Genomic DNA, 20309 nt, shown 5'->3' with positions numbered 1-20309 from the left:
TTATCAATGATGATTTTCTATAATTTATTTTGAGAAGATGTTGATATGATATTTTTCTATATGCAATGTTTGAACTTTGTGTTTTTATGGTATTTTTTTTGTAAAACCAAATAAAACTTACTGAACTAAATTAACTGAACTATCATAAGTTTAATGATAAGATACAAACCTCCACTCAGGCTCTCCTCGTCAGTGATCAGAGACTGGCAAGACATCGAAATACTCTATGTTCAGAAACAGACCTTGGAGAAATCTTGTGGTTTGCGTTTCTAATTCAATTTGCTTCCAAACACTATCTTATCATGCGCTCAGTGCAGCCGGACATGCTCACTGTGACACAGCTTTACTTGCCCCATGTGCTCAGTAGAAAGATTACAAATCCTGCACTATGTTTTTCCTGTGCCTATTTTAGTCAGGCAGACTTGGGTAATGTTCCAGTAAATGGCACCTATGCAGGCCTTTGCACCCGTGCCTGGTAATTTTACAGTGGTTGTACTACTAAATATTAACCCTCAGAATACCTTGATACAAAGATATCAAGGACAGAATACCGAGGGTCAAAATTTTGAAAGCTAAGGTTCTACAGGGCACTATAGATTTAGTATTCCTAACCCTAAATCTACATAGGCACATATATGGGGAGGTAGGAATAGAAAATCTCTACTTACTTACCTGTTGATATTTTTGATTCAATATGTTTTCCATGATGTCTGTGTCATCATATTCTCGTTTTGATATTCAAGGCGAACCATGGATAATCATTTTGACCACTCAGTCACTCCAAATACCATACCATGGAAAGCTGCAAAAGTTTTGAGCAACTGTGTAATTCTCAACACCAGCACAAAAAAGATGTAGATAATGTAATCTGGACAACAAAATGTAGCTTCCATGTACTTCTGATTATGTGAAATCTTGCATTTCATGAATTTCTGCCAAGTGATATCAAATCCTTCCAGTCACATTTTCATTATTATATTAATATTAGAATATATGAAACATGTAATCACCTTTATAGTCAGACATACAGTACAAAATAACAAATTACATAGTGATATGCAATAGGCAGGGATGGTGTTAGTTTACAGGACTGAACCTATTGAAATGCATTTGGTTTCATACCCATTATACTGTGATCGGTGCAGTATAAGCAAAAGTATTGGAAGGTGTGTCAAAAGGAAATAGGGGTGACTCTGTCTTATCAAATATATTTACTAAGGTCCATACTAAACTGAGAAACCACCAAAATATGCATTAAATGCAAAACAGCAAACTGTTGCTTATAACGTGCATTTAATCAAAGTGTTACATAAGATGCATATTTGCAATTACTAGTCCTTGATTGGAAGTTATACTGTTCTAACCTGTTGTGATCAGCGTGAAAAAGACAATAATAATAATGTTAACAATTTATACAATGCGCAACCCACAAACTAAATTATTTCTAAGTCCTAGAATAATATAGCATTATAGCCCACTGCTGGGGGATATCCAATTGGCCAGATGCCATCCCATGGCAAGAGAACAGGGTCACCGGAATTATACAGCAAGAGAGTAGCAAAACATGTTGCCTGGTTCAGTAAATTTTACGTCAAGAAACGGCAAATTATTTAGCACAATGTGGCTAATTTTGAAGTTGTATTACTTCTCTATTTCCTCATTGTTTCATATGGAACCATAGTCTCATCAAAGGCTTGCATTATTTATAACTGTTTAGCACCTAAATACAGCAATCAGTAGCTGAAAAGCAACTGCCTCTGCCTGATAAAAGGCCTGCCATTTGGCAGAAACACAGTTGTATTTGATTTCATAGAAAAACGATTTCATGGAATTTACCATCACTGAGAAGAGAAGCCATTTCACATAAACTGTTTAATGTAAGTTTTCAGAATGAATGCATTTACCATTTCATAGAAACCAAGTCACAGAATGTATTTGGCTTTTACATGCTTACATTTTAAGTTGTAAATGCAATGGCTGCAGGTTTTACTTTCAAGAAACAGTTTTGTTGGAGGTATTTACTTCAGTGTTCTACTTCAGAGGATTTAAGTTCAGATATATATACTTTAAATTGTAAAACAATTGCTTTTAATTTACTGCCTTCCTCACCATCACTGATTAAAGCCACCCAGCCCCTTAAACACCCCTCACCATGTCAAAACTATACCCATCCCTGAACTCAAAAACCCCTTTCAATCCCTAAACTCCACCCATTCCAGAAACCTAAAAAACCCTCACTACAACTAAAGTACACCCACCCTCACCCCTAAACTACACCCATTCCTGAACCCTCAGCCCCTCACTACCTCTAAACGCCACCCATTCCTGAATCCTAACAAAAACCCTTTCTATGTCTAAACCCCACCAATCCTTTACCCCTTAAACCTCCTTGTAACCCCCAAACTCCAATTATCCTGGAACCCTAAAAAAGCCTCATCACTCTTAAACTTCACTCATCCATGACTCCTAAAAATCTCTCACCACCTCTAAACTCTGCCCATCCTTGAACCCTTAAATCCTCTTTTTACAGCTAAACTCCACCTGTCCCTGAATCCTTAAAAACTCTCACAACCCTAACCTATACCCAATCCTGCAGGCTAAAAACATGTTACCACCCGTAACCTCTACACATCACTGAACTTTAAAAAGACTTAGCAGCCCTAAACACCGCCTATCCATGAATCTAAAAAAACTCTTGACACCCCTACACTACACCTATCCTGGAACCCTAAACGCCTCTTAGTGTGCCTGAACTCTATCCATTTCTGGCCCCTAATGGCCCCTCATCACCCCTACACATCACGCATTCCTGACCCCAAAAACCCCTAACAGTCCTAATCTTCACCCAAGTTTAATGGTATTTTGTTTTTTTCCATAAATTATGTTTCCTTTAAAATGTTTCCTTTAATTTTCGATTTAATTGTATTTCCTTAAAATTGTCTTTCCTTATAATTAGTTTTCCGTGATATGGTTTGTTCCAAAGTGGTTTCTCAGAGTTTGTTTTTCCATTAATTCACATGCATCCAAGAAACATGTGGTAGCATTTTTGGTAACTTTTGAACCGTTTGTGCTAGAAAGATAAATTGCTGTTGTTAAAATATGCAAACTTGCAGAAGTTGACAAAATATGTGGCAAGTGCGGCAAATCAATAATTATGCAGAAAACACCACAGCAGCATAATTCCAGTGGTCTTACAAAATACAGCATTGAATTAAAGATATAGCCAGAGGCAGAGGGTCTATAACGCTCTTAGAACATACCACCAATTGAAAGCAATTGGAAGTGACAGAAAGAGGAAACATTGAAATGTTTGCTTAGAAGGTTTATGCGATCCATTACATACCCTCGACCACTCAATTATCCCTTGGTGAAGCTTGTATTAGTCCAGCTCCTTAATATTCTATTTACAACTTCAAAGCGGATAGAGATTCCTCTTTTGCTCAGCTGTAAATATGAATACAGACCTACAAAGTTTGAGAAAAGTATCTCTATGTAAAAGTGTAAGGATCTTAAAGGGATAGGGTCTGGGGGCGCTTGAGCTCATTACTTTTATGAAGAATGACAGCGGGGGTAGGGGAGAGGGTGTGGCTTTGTGCAGAACCTACCCCTTAATGTCCTGCCCCAAAAAGGCTTCAGAGGCTTCCACTAATGCCCTGGGGAATTTGCAAATCCTCCCAAAGGACCTCAGCTGTGCCCTGCCTCCAAACATGAGATGGAAACTCACACTGTGCAGGGGTTTCTTCCTCATGTTACCTTCCACAATGTGATATTGACTCCTCACCGGGAAACCATGTGAGCAGAGTCTATGTGCTGTGACACACATTGGCACACTGCGAGTTGGCAGACCTGTGTATATTTGATTCCTAAATGGACCTGTGGTTAGTTGTATGTAATCCCTTAGCTAAATGTGTGTCTTCATCAATTTCAGCCTCACAATTGGCACAGCTAACCCATGTAAAGTTAACTGTATCTAAAGTTTGTTTGAAAACTTCACTTCATTGATCTATCAAGGATATGTAAAAAAAAATTATTGAACTGTTCCTGCTGGTACAGAAATAAAATATAATAAATCACCTGTTGCAGTAGGAGTTGCAGGTGCTTTAATTCCACCTTGTGACAAACACACACATATATATAGTCACTGAAAAAAACAAAGGTTATAGTGACATTATAGTTAGGCTCAGATTTAACTCATACAAAGCCATAGAAGTTCAGCAGTTATTGTTACCTGAGCTAACTATAACTTGATACTGTAAGAAAAGACCTGTTGATAAGAGCCTAGTAAGCTTGAATTGGGACAGTCAACCAAAGTTGTTAAAATATCTTTTCATGGCCCTACATACAAGTTTATCCCAAAGGTAGGACAGGCTCTACATAGGACGAGGTAGATGCAGGGCAGACACCAACAGCTGGCAGTGCATTAAACTAAATGAGGGCGTGATCAATCAACTTCATTTTTTTAGTGTTATTCACATTCACTAAATTTAGAGATGAAAAGATGAGATGTAATGTGTGGCCAGGAATGTGATTAGCCTCCTAAAAGCCCTAAGGACCAGAAATTCTGAGAGAGCTAGAGCTTAAGAAGTCATTGAGGTCACAAACCGCAGATTGAAATCCATGGGAACAATAGCCTTGAATTACCTTACTTGTAATCTGCCCAAGAGGTCCATTAGTTTATTTAAGAAGTCTCTGGGCAAGAAGGTGGGGCAGTATTTTAGCACAAAGCAGTTATAGCAGGTTACAAAGAATATTGCAGTTTAAATCTCGCTGTTCACCACTTCACACCTCCTCTCCCCCCCCCCCCACTACAAGTAGCGACTGGACTAGACAAGTGAGCTGAAATCCCATCCTACACTTCAAGTGTGCTGTAATCTTCTGCACCTGCGTTGCCCTAGGCACATTCATCCTGAGATCCTCTTCCAGAGCTGCACATTCAAAGCCCACTTAACTTATTTATTTTGGCTTCATCCCAGCTAAAATTCCATCTCAAACTCCATCTCAAACTCCAAAGCGTTCATTCAGAGAAATACCACAGTAATATCTGAATGGTTCGAATTACAGGCCAATACTGTTTGACCAGAGATTCCCTTCTTTCGCTAAGTTAGCATGCCAGATAAGGGTGTGGACTATTAAGGTAAGTCTTGGAAAATGGTCTATTTCTTTGTTTATTGAGCAGCAGAAGCCTTTCAATAAAGCATTTTGTACATAACAATAATGTAATGGTGCATAGGTCATCATCAGTTTTGGGTGAACAACTAATTCAGGACATAGTGTGTATGATGGTTGGTAGTGGTAACTGTAAACAAAGTGTGTTTATACAAAGTTATAATGACATATTTTTAGTAGATGGAGGGCCACACTATGATAAGTTATTATGGCACTTCTCATGAGCAGAGCAGTTCTTTGAGAGCATCCTTGAAATAAGGAAACATTAAGATTTAATGTAGATCACTTGAAAGATATTTCCAGTGAGAGTGCCCAGCAGACTGAGAGATAGGAACATTCAAGCCACACCTGGAGGTTTGGGTTTAACTGAATGTTTTGTATAGCCATGTACATGGGTACAAGTGGTGAAATCTAGAACTTTATCCACCGGCGACAAGGAAAGAAGGAGTGTGGTGCTCCCTACCAGTAGGCTGTTGAAGTAGTGAAATATGCAGTGAAATACAGTCTTAACAGTGTCTTAACTATGTGTAAAGCAATGTTTGAGTGATTTTATGTATATTTTGGAGCTTGCCATTGATGGGTTTCTGAAAGTCTATGTACATTGCAAGTTAAAAAATTGCACCAACCTTTACGGTTAATGGTGTCTCAGAGAGAACATAGATGGGGTTGGGTATAGACCAGATCTCGAGCACACAGAAAAGCAAATTGTTTCCATTTTCCATGAGTTAAACATGAGTGACCTGAGGGACATGTCTGTGAGGCAGTTGGTGATCCAAAGCTGGAGGAGGTGAGTAAAAGTAGGAAAAGGAACGAGCAAAGTGAGAGGAAGAAAACCAGCCCAGTGGTGTTCTAGTAATGCCACTGGTGATAAGGGTAGAGTGGAGCGATCCACACTGCCAAACACTGCAGGAAGGTCAATGAGTATGAAGATAAATTAGAAGTGATTGTGGTAAGCCGAGATTGTAAAACTGGTCTTGTGATAGTGAGACCTTTTGCACAGCAAGAAGTTTGAAAGCCTCATCCAAGAGGGTCAAGCTGGTTGTGGGCGGTGAGAAAGAATGGAATTCTTTAAAACCAATTGCTTCAGAATTTAGGAGAAGATGGGGAGTTGATATAGTGGTTGTTGATGGAGAGAAAGGATTGGCCATGTATTTTTATTGGCGGCAAGACAAGCTACAATAAACAATTCAAAGAGTAGTCTGTATTGAGTGTGGACGAAGAGGTTGAGAAAAGATAGGGTTTTAGGCTGAATCAGTAATATGGTGCATGGGAAGGGTTAACAGCGTAAGCTTGGGGTTTAATACAGTAGGAGATATGGGAGAAAATATGATAGAGTCAGTGGAAATACAGAGGAGGTGCATGAGGAGAGAGGTTTGGGGCATGAAGAGTGTGATGAGGGACCTTCTAGTTCATGAGATCTTTGATGAGATATATGAGGCCAAATCTGCAGCTGCTAGGAGGGAGTCTGTGACACATATACAAGAGTATGTTGTTGTTGATGATGTGGACATAATGAGAAAATTAGGTCTTGGAAATGAGAAAATGTAAACATTTCCAAGCCTGCAATGATGGAAGGACAGTAGCGAATCAAGGGTGCCATACGGCCTAGTGCAAGCAAAGAATATGTATAGCCATTCGCAAGTCCAAAATAGAATATCAGTTCATATTGCTGCAGAGTGGGCCCCTTAGATCATTAGTAGGCTTGAGTATACTCTGTTGTCTGAGTTTTGCATCATTTATCAAGATATACAAACAGTTTAGGTTTTTGAGTAATTTAGGGTTGAGAGCTACAGATGATTGTGGAGAAGGTTTGAGTGTGCATTGTGAGTCAATAATGTGTGCTCCAGCCTACCTGGTCTGGCAGAAGAGCTTTAAGAGAGAAACAAAAACACGTAGAAAAAGTATAAGTCTGATGGACGCCACAATTTGATAAATCTAGGGTCACAACAGAAGTACACAGAGCTGCCAAATTGTCAGTTGGCTTGTGTGTAATATTTCCATGTCATGAGTGTGCTTATGTGTGACATTTGAATGCAGTGCATGTGACACTGTGAGAGATATTACTGTAAGTAGAATAAAGCATGACACCGATGGAATGGGATTCATTTTTGAAATTGCTCCATTTTGTGAATATCAATAGTCTATAATAGGCCTTAAACACTTGCAGCACTCCAGCTTTATGCAAAATTACTGACCAAGTTCCCTTTTATAATGTAAGAATCATGCATCTTTTATTACAGGCACAGATAAAATCTCAGGTTCCAACAATCTCCGACAGCTCTTTATAGACATAATCATGACTCTCCTAATGCAAGTTGATGTGGTTGTTGCCCTGATCATAATGCTGACAAGTGGGAATATGTCATATGTGATATATCAGCAAAATGTGCACTTTATAGTGCTTATTTTGGCATTTTGGAACCTTTAAGCCTGTTCATTTGATGTGAAAATTCCTCTTTCAAGTTCCAGAATACAAGGTGCTCTTGGGTAAAAAGGCAGGACTGGCCAAATCTGTCAATCACACATGGTAGATATGGTACTTAAAGCTTGGGTTGCTCCCACTGTGTAGCCAAGGCCTAGTGCGGATGAAGAATTTAGCCTTGGGCAGAAAATGAGTGACTGTTACAACCTTACCAAAATAACTAAGCTCATAGCAAAGAACTCTCAAGTTGGCCAGCTCAGGCAAGAGAAGATAGATGATCCATTCCTGTTTGTTTGTTTACATTTTTGTACCTGTAGTCTTCAATTTATGATTTGACAAAAGTGACTAAAGTTCCATAATGCAAAGGAAGGGCCTAGACTGGAGCAACTGCATATGGAACTCAAAAGCAAGGGACCTCCTAGAGTCAACAGGCACATGCCGGGCCCTTTAGGTGGCCTGACACAGTACCTCAGAGCGTAGGAATATGTTTTGCCACTCTGGGATTACGGCATTAATAACAAATTATTATAATTTCCCCCTGAAACAGCTAATGTTACGTAACACTTTCTGGACTGTTCTTTCTTAGATGGAAATGGTATAGGTTAGGATATGGAAAGTGATCTTATTTTACTACAATTGAAGGCTTCTCACAATAACTATATGGTATGAAGGTTAACAAGTCAACATAGCACTTCCTAAATATGTATTTTTTTCTGACTCAGCCAGTGCTCTCAGGTGACCCTCTGGAACATGTATTATACAAATCAAGTTAATTAATATGAAAGCCTTTGGCAGACTGGCTTCCAATGCCAAATAATTACTCTGAAATTGTTTAGATCTATTGCTGCACAGGTGAACAATGTTGGCATTCTAAAGAGAATCTTGAAAGGGGGAGGACAGAAGTATCAGATTGTGGGAACACCTTTCTAGTGGTCTGATGGGCAAGTGTGTGAATAAGCTACTATTACCCTCTGCAGTTAAGGTAGGCTCATTGTTGCTGTAGAAGTGTGCCTCCCTCAGTTTACAAACTTACTTCAACTAATAATGTACACTTCACAGCAATCAGCTCCCTCCTATAGCTCAGGTGCCACGGTCAGCACAATTGCATGCAGTTTGGTCATCATGGCTCCTTTAGTGGGCCCAGGTCGTAACCTGCAGGTAAGAGTGGTGGGGCAAGGTTGGGGGGGATTGTGACAGACGGCAACGAGGGAAGATTATATATTTTTTAATTTCCCCTTGTGGTCGTCTGTTGAAAGCCCCCCAACATGGCCCTACCGCTCTTACCTGCATGGATTGTGGCTGGTCGTATCAAGCTCCGCTTCTCAGCTGGTTTGCAGATTGTTGAGGTGTGGGACTCAGGACCAAGGCTTACTGTGACAGTCCCAGAGCATTCTCCATACTCCCTGCAAATAACAGGCCTGGTTACTCACCCGCCAGGCAACTGATAATCTGTTCCATTGTACCAACTCGAAGGAGTGGTGTGCCTAGTCCAGCCATGTGACAAAGTCCCTCCTCTCCTCTAAACCAGAAACTCAGAAGCAGCCACTAAAATCAACACTGGCTGGTACAGTCAACGTAGCATGCCAAATTCAAACTGACAAACAATACTTAAACACACCAGTCTGCCTGTCACACACTTAATAACTGTTGCTGAGCTCAGAGGAGGTCTTATATGTGTGACATTAAGTTTGGATGCAGTGCTACTAGAAAAGGTACATAAGTGCTTTAGTTTAACCATTAATGAGTGACACTTGGCAGGGTGGGCTACAACGTGGTAAAGAAAGATCTAGATCCATTGTGTTTTGAAATATCATTGAGTACCTAGCAATTATTCTAGATCGCTTTTCTCTTTCCAATTCTAAGCACCATAACCGATCAGTTGAGTTTCCCTCGGCCCACCACACCACCACCCTTTCTGCTATTGCTTCTCTGCCCTATCCTCAAACCATAAAGGAACATCTAGCAGCAGGAAATTCAGCATGTAGCGATTGCCGGTGGGTTTAACTTTTCCCTCACAGGAGTCAGCAAAGTCAGGAAATTTCACCCAATTTCTACATGGTTGAAGCTTTTAACTTGGTTTGACACTAGGACTGAAAACAAAATGTTGTCCTTGCCTAAATTCCATTCCAAACTACACTGAGTCAGCTTTAGTTTATTAGAACTCGATGTTGCATTTATTTTTAGGTGTGACCTGCCCCATAAAATCGAAAGTAAATCATATATACTTCACTGAGTCTCCTGGAACAGACACAAATAATCCTAGCAATGAATTATTTCTGCCTCTATAACAATGTATTCATATTTGGGAACAAATTTTACAGACAAAGGAGAGGAACGGCGATAGGTACATCTTTCGCTCCCAGGTACGCTAACTTGATCATGGGTTTCTGGGAAGCCAAATATGTCTGATGTGACAAAAATAAAAGAATGACTGATAGAGTGGTGCTATGGGTGCGTTATATGGACGACCTATTTTAAATCTGGGAAGGAGGTGAGGAAGAACTAGAACTCTTCTCAAAATCCTTTAATGAGAATGTGTTTCATCTGAAATTCACCTATAATATAAGCCATCAGGAAATTGAGTTTCAAGACATGTACATTAAAAAGAATAGGATCTGTACCAACCTATTTCGCAAACCTACAGAGCGCAACAGCATTCTGGTAGCTAATAGCACCCATCCCAGATCACTCATGTGGAGTGTACAATTGGACACAATGTATACCAGATTCTCAAGAAGAGGATGTCCAACAGTGGTCCTGGATAATGCAAAATCAAGAGCCATGAGCAAAAGGAGAGAGGACCTACTAGATCCCAAACAGCTCACTGGCAAACCCTCCAGTGGAACAGTCAGAAATACCATGCAACAACATTGGAAAACACAACGAGTTGTAGAAGTGGAAGAAGATGCAAATAGATCAGAATCAACTACAAGATCTAACTCTATACGTGTTTCTAAATTGGAGGCCAAAGTGGAAGATATGGAGAATCGAGCACGCAGACATAACCTCAGACTTTTTGGAATTCCCGAAGGCACGGAGGGGGCTGATCCCAGATCTTTTGTTGTGAATCTATTCCAAAGAGCCTTTAGTGATCTATCGGATTGGGACTGGGATTCCCAACTCGAGCGAGTACACAGACTACCTCTTTTCCAAAAAAACAAAAATAACAAATTTCCTAGACCGTTCTTGATTTATTTTGGGAATTTCTTATTGAGACAAGCAGTATCACTTAAGGCCAAACCCAATAGCCCTGTTACTATTGATAACATTACTTTTTTTGTGAGGTCAGACTTGAGCAAAGGTACAATGGACTGACGTTGGGAACTTCGTAAAATGATCGACTCCTTCAAGGCCATAGGATGTACGGTTTATTTACAAGAACCTGCCCGCCTTAAGGTTATAAGAAATGGTCAATCTCTATTTTTTACTGAACCGGAAGAGGCGGTGCAGGCTCTAGAGAGATTTACACTAGAAAGAGACAAATGAACTAATATTAACGGGATATACTCACAGTCTAAAAATTTGTTGATATGATTACTTAAAAAATACAGGCTCCGTACTCTATCTATTCTTCTTTCTTTTTTCTCTTGCTTTTCCTTTTTGGTGAATCACGACTATATTTTGGAAGCGGATGGGGTAGTCTCCATGCATGTTACTTCACAGTGCTGCCCTTTCAGCGGCAGCAAGGGATAGTGGGGTGCTCCCCCTGAAGGGACGAGAGGGTGAAAGGGTGGGAGAAGGTAGAAGACAAGGGTGGGGGGGAGGGGTAAAAAAAGGGAGAAAACTCTTATTGCAAGAAATGGATATGCTTTAAGTAATAACAAAAAAAATATTTGTACAATAAAGTCTATAAACAGAGGAGAATCAATACTATTGAAAGGACTATAAGATATAAAGATGTATAAATTAAGATTATTAAGTTGGAATGTTGCTGGTCTCAATAGTAAATTGAAGAGAAGATTAGTACAAGAAGAGATTGAAATGTATAAACCCCACTTCTGCGTTACTTTCAGAAACTCATATCAGCTATCAGGGAAAAAAACTATTATCCCAAATGGGCTATGAACTGGTGGTATGCTCCACTTTAGGAGCTTCTATTCGGGGGGTTTCCATTCGAAAGCAAAAACGAATCTTGTCTGAAATTATTAAGACAGCTTCAGACACACGGGGAAGGTGGGCGATAGCTCAGATACAGTGCGAAAATAAAAAATTTGTTTTCTGTGTGTTATATGGGCCTAACATAGACGATCCTAAATTATATGAGCAATTAAGCATAGAGCTACTAGAATGGGAGGGTGAAGTTTTAGTCATGGGTGATTTCAACTGTGTTATAAATTACAAAATAGAATCCACAGGGCAAGGTTCTTCAAACAGGATGCGAAAGGTCAGATCTGCAATACTCGAACTGGCAAGATTAAATAATTTGAAGGATGTATGGCGCTTCAAATACCCCCTAATAGCAGGCCATACTTATTACTCAGCGCCTCACAGATCTTGCTCTAGAATAGACATGATTTGGGCATCTGACCAAATTGCAGAATGTTGCAACCTGGAATTATGCCCAAGAATCACATCTGACCATAATCCGATGCTACTTGAAATTGAAATTAGAGACCAAAAGAGGGATACACGAAACTTCACATTCCCAAGATATCTACTTGTAGAACCTGGATTTATTACACTATTGAAAGAACACATCAAAGACTTCATATCACTAAATATTAATTCCGCCAATATAAATATTGTGTGGGATACTTGTAAATGTAGTATTAGGGGATTCGCTCAGCAATATATATTGAGATCAAATGCTGAGAATCGTCGAGTTATTAAAACGAATACTACTAACATACTACAAGTAGAACAACAACTCGCCGAAGCTACGATATAATCAAAAATAAACATTGATGAGCTTAGAATAAAGCTGGCTGAACTACAATCATCTATTAAAAAAACTCTTAGAGAAAGATATAGCGCGAAAATTCACAAATATAAACTGGCTCAATATGAAGGCGGAGATAGAATTGGTAAAGTGCTGGCATATAAGACAGCTGATAAAAAAGCTAGAACTAAAATTAATACAATTATAGGTCTAGATCAATGTGAGTGCGAACAACCGGATCAGATTTTAAACCAGTTTGTCAGCTATTATCAAAACCTGTACACCCCAGATAATATACCCCCTAAAGCTACAATATTGCAATACCTTAACAAATATCTACCAATACAAAGAGATTTAGGTATAGCAATTTCTCAACAATTAAGCTAAAAAATAACAATAACTGAAATAAATTTAGCAATTTCTGCCCTACCTCTAGGAAAAGCAGTCGGAGAGGACTGTTTACCGCTGGAACTATATAAAATCGGTGCTCAGGAACTAGTACCTTTGTTAGAAGAAGTGATTAACTCGATAACCAGATTTGGGAAGGCTCCAGCATCATGGAAAATAGCCAAAATAATTTTCTTTCTCAAAAAAGGCAACCCCCCGAAAGAGTGTGGCTCTTAACGGCCAATATCTTTGCTCAACTCAGATGCAAAAAATGTTTCCAAGATTTTGGCTAATCGTCTTGCTCCCATCATGCCAGACCTGGTTAATCTACAACAACATGGCTTTGTGACGGGAAGAGATACTACAGCCCATGTAAATACGGCAATTACAGCCTTTGATGTTGCCGCAACTACTCTCACCCCACTCGGAATGGTCATGTTGGATGCGGAAAAGGCATTTGAGCGAGTGGGGTGGGAATATCTGTGGGAAGTACTAAACAAAATGGGCATCTATGGACCATTTTTTGATTGGGTCTGCTCACTTTATGATAACCCGCTGGCCAAGATTAGCTATGGGGGGAAGGACTCAATTAACTTCCGGATAGGAAGAGGAACAAGGCAAGGCTGCCCTCTTTCCGCTCTGCTTTTTGCTCTATCTTTGGAGCCTTTCTTAAACGCATTAACTGAACAGGCTAATATTATCCCAACTTACCATGGTGAAAAGAGCTTAAAGATAACGGCTTTTGCAGACGATATCGCGGTATACACAACAGACCTAGTCAAAGCCCTACCCGAAATAGTTGAAGAAGCTATACAATTTGGCAACGTGTCAGGTTATAAATTGAACGTGAGCAAGACACAAGTTATTGCTAACTATAACCCAGAGGAACCAATCCCCGGCACATGTCAAAGTGCGACATATTTAGGAATTAAGTTAGCAGCCAATACTGAGAAAAAATTAAATATGAATTATGAATCTTTATTAAAAGAAACTGCTGTAATTTTTAAAAAATGGCACAAGATCCCACTTAGCCTAGTAGGGCGAATTAACCTGGTAAAAATGAAGATACTACCTAAAGTATTATATCTATTTAGGGCTATACCTTTACAACCAAATAAACTTTTTTTCAAAAAATTGGATGGCATTTGTAGTAGCTTTTTATGGGGATATAAAAAAGCTCGTAGGGCTATGAAACTCCTGGAACTACCAATCGAAAAGGGGGGTCTTTCTTTTCCTGATTTTAATTTATATTTTCTTGCAACCTTTTTTCGTCGTATAAGAAGTTTGATGAAAAATGAAAATCCTTTATTTTACCATCAGTACATGCTGGGACCAGACAGTAACCAATTCTTATTTCGCTTACACGATCCTAACTATTTCAAACGTGTCAAATTCAAGACGGCTAGACACATTAAAACAATTTGGGATCAAATTATGACTACTGATAAAAGTTCCTTTTTTAATGCTGAACTTAGACTTTGGGGCAATCCAGGTCTTCCAGATATATTTTCAGACGGAACAGGAAATCTGTGGACCCGACATGGTATTAGTATTTTGGGAGATTTATACGGCCCAAATGGCTTTCTGGATTTTGATATACTTAAAACCATATTTGGTCTAACAAATGATATGTACTTTAAATATATACAAATAAGAGATTACCTGCTCTGTAAAATGAAAATTTTGGAAGTAACCCAATCAGACTTATTAGCCTGTCTATACTCTGAAAAAACAAAATCACTTATTAGTTTGGGCTATAAATACTTAACAGGTGGCAAATATGACGATAGCACCAAAATTGCGTCTAAATGGTCTGGCAGACTTGGCATGAACATTAGCCCTGTACAGATTGCAGCCTCACTATCTCATATAAACTCTATAGTACATTCCTCCAATTTAAGACTAAAATCATATAGAACACTTACACAACTATACTACACCCCGCAAAGAATATCTAACTGGACACAGGGTAACTCAGCAATTGATAAAACAAAATGTCCGAAATGCGATTCGACTGCAGCCGGAATAGAACACATGTTGTATTCTTGCCCCAAGCTATTTACATACTGGAAGGGAATAATGGATGTTCTAAAACGTAAACAAATTACTACTCCGGTGCTTTCTGCACATTTGGTCCTTTTAGACATTCAAGATGTTACCTGCCAGCATAAAGATCTCATAACTATACTACTTGCTTGCGCTAGGTTAGTGATAGCAAGATCATGGATTTCTAAAGAACCTCCAAATATATCAGAATGGTGCACTTTGGTAAGCGAAATAAGAGTAATGGAACTTACGCTAGCAAAACATAGAGGCCCAAAAGCGTGCAAAAAAAAGGAAAAGATCTGGAAACATTTTCTTGAACTCTGAAAAACTTACTGTATAACTCTTACTCAAAAAAGAGGCCAAACTTATTTGTGATTCTCTCTCATATGTATAAATACTACATATGTTATTCTATAATGTATTGTTTCCCCCTCTGGTCTCTATATACGTTTTTTGATATCTATTGATTTGTTTATCCACTATATTTTGGTATCTTTTTGATATGTGAATGTAATTTGTTCCTTCCTGCAATAATAAACATATTTAAAAAAAAAAAAAAAAGGAAAACACTCCGACATGATGAAGATCTAAGATCCTGCACCCAGGACTATCTCAGTATCACATACAGAAAACCCCCCTCTCTGGGTGACATTTTAACACACAGTAATTTTGACAAAGCAAAACAGAAAAACACTGTGGACAATTGGCTACGAACAAGTGGGTTCTACAAATGCCATAAGTGTAAAGCCTGCAGTTATGGATGCAATCAACAGCATGTAGTAACCTTCACTGGAGAGAAAAGAAAGATTAAAGAAAGAATCTCGTGTGAGACAACACATATGGTCTACATCCTTGAATGTCAGTGTGGAAAGAAATATATCCGCATCACTATAAATAAACTAAAAGTGTGCATCCTGCAACACAGAAGAGCAATAAATAAAAAAGACTTCACTTATACCATGGTGAAATATCTTTGAAAAGACCACAACGGAGATTCAAACCAGCTATCATTTTATGGAATTGAACACATACCCTTGAAAATAAGAGGAGGGGATCATGAACTCTCACTAAGAAAAGCTGAGTCCAAATGGATTATTACGGTTGGCACCGAGATGCTGTGGGGACTTAATATGAATGCAGAATTGCATAATTTTTTTGTGAGTCTCACAGTTTATGGCTGCACGGTCCGATAACACCTGTGCCACACTGTTATGATGGAAGAAAGAATATCGATTTAAACCATATGTAATGAGATAATATCATGTATCTTCAGCGATGTCATCTGATAATTTTTAATTAACATTTTTATGCGATTACTGTGCTGATTACACAACTTTAAACTAACTATAGGATTCTCTTCCAGGTACTTTACCAATTGAAGACTGTGCACTTCAATACCTTGGATACTAGTATAACATCCAGTACCCTCCCCTCTTTTTCAAGTTCTTTAAAGACCATTGTGGGATCTTTAATAGAGAAATAAGAGAGACACCTGTTCTCATAACGTTTATAAACCGATTTCTGGGTCAAGCGGTGTACTTTAATATTTATTGCTGTCCTAGGATTTCTAGGCTTCCTAAATCAATGCACTAATGCTTACATATACACTGTAAGCCATTCATCTGTTTAGCACCTTAAATATACCTTGAAATATACCTGGGAATAGGTACTCTGTTGACTTTCAATTGAGAATGCACATTAATACCTTGGATATTAGTATTGCATCCAGTACCCCCCCCCCCCCTTTTTTTAAGCTCATTATAGACCACTGTAGGATTTGTAATAGAGAAATAGGAGAGACAACTCTTCTCATATCGCTCATAAACTCATCTCCCGGCCAAACATGGTGCACTTTAATATTTATTGCCACACTAGGATTTCTGGGCTGCCTAAATCAATGAACTAATGCTTACATATACCCTGTAAGTTATTCATTTATTTACCACAGTGCACTTTAAATATACCTTGAAATATGCCTTGGAATAGGCACTCTGTCCTTAATGAAATGAGAACTTGGGTGTCCACCAGACTCTCCACTTGAATGCGTACTGGTTAGAAACTATCCCCCAGATGCATCAAGAAACCATTTTGCTATTCCTTAACAGCGAAAAATAACGATTCGCTATTAAGGAATAGCAAAATTCAATGCATGAAGAAATCACTAAAAAAATAACAATTTCTTAAAATTCCTTAATTGCGACTCGCAAATTGCGAGTCAAAATTAAGGAATACCTCCCCATTCATTCCTGTGGGCCTAGAGGCCCATAGGAATGAATGGGAAGACATTCTCAATTTGAGAATCGCAATTAGCGAATCGCAAATTGAGAATGCAATGTCAAGGGTGCAGGGGTGTCCAAAGGACACCGTGTTGCACCCCTGAAATTGATCTGTGCATATATGTTGCGCACACACATGCCCTTAGGGCATGTGTGTGCGCAACATGAAACTTTGAAAAATGCACTTTAGTGCATTTTTCAAAGTTTTTGCAAATTACCATGAAGTTCAACTTCATGGTAATTTGCGAGCCCTATTAGCGAAATCGCTATTTTTTAAACTTTAATGCATTGCATTTAAGGAATCTCAATTTGAGATTCCTTAAATGCAAGTAATCGCAATTTTGCGATTTCTTAATTTGCTATTTTTGCATTTGGGATGATGCATCCCAAATGCAAAAATACCGGTCGCAAAGGGGCAGATTCTGAGAATCTGCCCCTTTGCGAGAGGATTTTACCTTGATGCATCTATGCCTATGCACTTTAACATTTTAATTCTAGAGAGAAAATATATATGATTACCTTGTTTCCAGTCTGTTTCAGCTTAGCACAGTGCACTTTAACATTCATTTTACCTGCTTAGTCATTAAGATGTCTGGCATCAACAGTATTGATAGAGTCCATATTCTCCTGATCTGAGCCCTCTTTTTCTCACACGTGTCCTACCACTTTATCAACCCATCTAACTTACCAACAGTCCAGATATTTTACTGTATGTGTTCTTTGTCTCAGTCCCTTCTGATAACCTGATATTTACTTTTTTGTTACGCTACTCTCTCAGTTCAAAGCCCTTTTAGTATATTCTATTAGTTGTCTTCAAATTATATGCTAGCATATGTGACATGGTATTTCTGGGGTACTTTACCAGAATTGTGGAAATATCTGACCTGCATATGGTTTTGTACATTGTATAAGTAATGTCACACTAATGTCTCAACGTAAGTACAAATATATGAATTAGAGCTTTTTGCAACTTTTGTTTACACCACTATTGTCATCTATGAGAACAAACAACCTATGTTACTTTAAATTTTGGTTTTAATGGTTGTGAGTGGGACCTTTTGAGTCACTACTTATAGACACTCTGTACAGTACACTCTAAGACCCGACAAAGGCCTCAGGCTGAAACGTGTTGGTCTTTATCCCCATGTTATGACCATGCACTTTGCTGAAATTTTAAAAACTTTAAAAAGTAATAAAAGCATTTCCATAGGATTTACGGACCCGTTTGCTTCTCTGACCTACTCGGTGCTGTCTTACCGTTTGCGTTTTCGAATCCAACGTTGTGTCAAAATTTGAAAGCAATCGGTGAAGTACTTTCGGAGATTTGCGATTTTGAACAAACAAACATTTCAATTTTTATATCTATATCTATCTATCTATCTATCTATCTATCTATCTATCTATCTATCTATCTATCTATCTATATATATATATATATATATATATATATATATATATATATATATATATATATATATATATATATATATATATATATATATATCATCACCAATCTTCCTCCACCAGGAAAAACGGAGCACTCTTACGGGTATGGCAATGCATTTATTCACCTCAATGCTTCTTATTCTTTAAATGAACATTTCTTTCACACGCAAAATCCCTAGAAATTCACTCTCAATGTATTTAGGTTGCAGGTTGATATTTGTGCTTTTGTCCACGTCATGTTCTCTGTCTTAGATGGGATGACGTTAAGTGTTTGCTCATCATCCAAAGGCCTTCAGTTGCATCCAATTTAAGGATCATCTATCACCTGACCGTGTGAGCACAGACACAGTGAGGTGATAGATTATCCTTAAATTGGATGCCATTGAAGGCCTCTGCATATCTAAACTGGCGGACTGCCTCTGCATCACAAACACTAGGATATATTTATCACAGAGTTAATTAGAGTAAACATATACTTAACAATGCATACAATATGTATATAGGTACTATTTAATACTTTTGTAGAACAGTATTCTTCCCCCAACATTCCAGTAGAAATCCTTAGTAACATGCAAAAGATACATTAGATACATTATCTACCAAAATGGAGATTTTGGCTACAGTAAAAAAAATAAAAGGTTCTATGGGAATAGTCTTGTGTTTGTTGCAATAACATAATTGATTGCATGATGTATGTTATTGTACGAAGTAACATAAGTAGTTGGCTAGAGTGTGTTTTAAACCTTACTCATGCTGGTGATTCAATGTTTTGCCAGGCTGTGTCAAAAGTACATTGGTAGGTTTGCACAGAAGTCAGGGAATGTTGAATATCAAAACCTTAGGGACTACATTCCTAGTGGGACGGCATTAGTTCTGTTGTTGGCAGTTGAACAGATCAAGGTGTCAAATCCTTGCATGACATAATTACACAGAATGCCCATATTTCAGTTGTGAATTTTACAATTGTGTAGCAGTAGTCAAATTTGGACCCTCCCCCCAAACAAAACGGAAGAGGATGATAAGACTTCAGGGGCTCCTATTTAGCATCGTTTTGAATGTATCAGAGCTTTCAAAACACAAATAACAACCCTGTAACATCATCAGGTTGGCTGGCTCTTCTTCTTCAAGTACTTTTTCCGAATTTCCTGGTTACTTGGCCTCAGGTCCATCAACGACCTTACCTTGCTGTACATCCTTCCGCTGTAATCCAAAAGCCCGCATATCTCTACCTGGAAGAAATCAGAAAAAATGTAGCATGATAACAGCAACAGCTTATTTCTATGAGTGACAATAACTCACGTAGGGGCTCATTACGATGGCGTAACGATCACCACCGCTGAGCAAAGTCCGTCTGCCCTTTTCCACCGGTTGGCAATCGTTACGATTGCAGGCTGGGCGGAGATGGGCCAGTAATATGGTAAGCCAGCCATAATATGATGTGGGTTGTTTCAAGCCCTTTCCATGGCGGCATTGCCACCATGGAAAGGCTGGCAGGGATTGGCTTTGGGGGCCCATTGCGGTCCCCCGGTGGGGTAGTGGGGTGCACTTGGCAGTTCCCTGCACCAGGTGGCAGGCACCACCTGGTGCCTACCATCTGGTGCAGGGAAATGCTGTTTTTGCCCTTTTACCATTGCGGACTGTGCTGCAGCCAGCATCACCGTCTGCATCCTTTAAGTGGACTTAGTAG

The 20309-nt window shown here is 38.8% G+C and overlaps 1 protein-coding gene across 1 annotated transcript in view; it reads left to right on the top strand.

Annotated features, from left to right (window-relative positions):
• COL5A3 (collagen type V alpha 3 chain) overlaps positions 1-20309 on the top strand; it is a 598884-nt gene that overhangs the window by 176317 nt on the left and 402258 nt on the right. The window lies entirely within an intron of this gene.

Source organism: Lissotriton helveticus, chromosome 1_1, assembly GCF_964261635.1.
Source record: "Lissotriton helveticus chromosome 1_1, aLisHel1.1, whole genome shotgun sequence".
Taxonomy (NCBI): domain Eukaryota; kingdom Metazoa; phylum Chordata; class Amphibia; order Caudata; family Salamandridae; genus Lissotriton; species Lissotriton helveticus.
This window is presented reverse-complemented; position numbering and strand designations above follow the sequence as displayed.